Source organism: Orycteropus afer, unplaced genomic scaffold (genome assembly GCF_000298275.1).
Source record: "Orycteropus afer afer isolate SDZICR_OR568_19922 unplaced genomic scaffold, OryAfe1.0 scaffold00126, whole genome shotgun sequence".
In the NCBI taxonomy this organism is placed as follows: Eukaryota; Metazoa; Chordata; class Mammalia; order Tubulidentata; family Orycteropodidae; genus Orycteropus; species Orycteropus afer.
The window spans coordinates 6,102,930-6,104,137 of record NW_006921713.1 but is presented as its reverse complement, the minus strand read 5'-3'; the positions used below and the strand labels follow the sequence as shown (position 1 = coordinate 6,104,137).

The window sequence follows — 1,208 nt, the reverse complement described above, 5'->3', positions numbered from 1 at the left end:
CAGAATGTTGTGTTAACTTCAGAATTTGGTAGTTTCTGGACCACAAATGTAGTATGAATTCAGACTCTGAACCCATGTGAGGATGAGGCCTACCTTTATTATTTCTCACAGGAAACATATGTTCCCCACCTTGATACCAACAAACATCCACGTAATCTCCTCTGCTGGTACCTGAATTGTTTTCTTGTTATTCATTAAGTCATTTATGCAACAATGTATATTGCATATTAATGTACACACTGTGCTAGTTGCTGTCTGCTTGTGATACAAAGATGTATATGACACAGACCTCAAGAAACTCAGAGTTCTTTTCCTTTGGTGTGCTGCAAAGATCCTGGTGTTGCCATGGGCTGCTGTCCCACCAGATGTTACTGGTATTGTAATAACAAGCCCTACCCAAAGCCCACTTTTGCCGAGGTATCCCTGATGCCAAGATCCACATCTTTGACCTGGGTCAGAAGGAGGCAAAAGTGGATGAGTTCCCACTTTGTGGCTGCATGGTGTCTGATTAATATGAGCAGCTCTCCTCAGAATCCCTGGAGGCTGCTCATATTTGTGCCAACAAGCATGTGGTGAAAAGTTGCAGCAAAGATGGCTTTCACATCCAAGTGCAGCTCCATCCCTTCTGTGTCATCTGTGTCAACAAGGTGTTGTCTTGTGCTTGAGCCTTTGGAAAACCCCAGGGTACAGTGGCCAGGGTCCACATTGGCCAAGTCATCGTGTCTATCTGCACCAAGCTTTAAAACAAGGAGCATGTTATTGAGGCCCTGCTCAGGACTTGCTTCAAGTTCCCTGGTGCCAGAAGATCCACACATCCAAGAAGTGGGGCTTTGCCAAGTTTAATGCTGATGAGTGTGAAGCCATGGTGGCTGAGAAGTACTCATCCCAGATGGTTAAGGAGTCAAATATATCCCTAATTATGGCCCCATGGACAAGTAGTGGGCCCTGCATTAATGAGAACCTTGGTTGGACTGCCCCTCTTGACCTGTGCCTTCCAGTAAATTGAACTTCCTGTCAGCACCAACAACAAAAAGAGAAAGAAAGAAAAAGAAACTCAGAGTGTACAATACTTCATTTAATCACACATGTGTCACAGTAGCAAAATTGTAGGAGCTTCTGCATTTCTAGGCATTAGGACCTCCTCAGGATTTAGTCAGGCCGCATCTGTGCCAGTCCACATAGACTGCACTGCATTCTTCAGATCTGAG

General features: G+C 44.9%; 1 pseudogene; it reads left to right on the top strand.

Moving 5' to 3' along the window:
• The first annotated feature begins 345 nt into the window (after window positions 1-345).
• On the top strand, window positions 346-939 carry LOC103200047 (annotated as a pseudogene).
• Window positions 940-1,208: the final 269 nt, after the last annotated feature.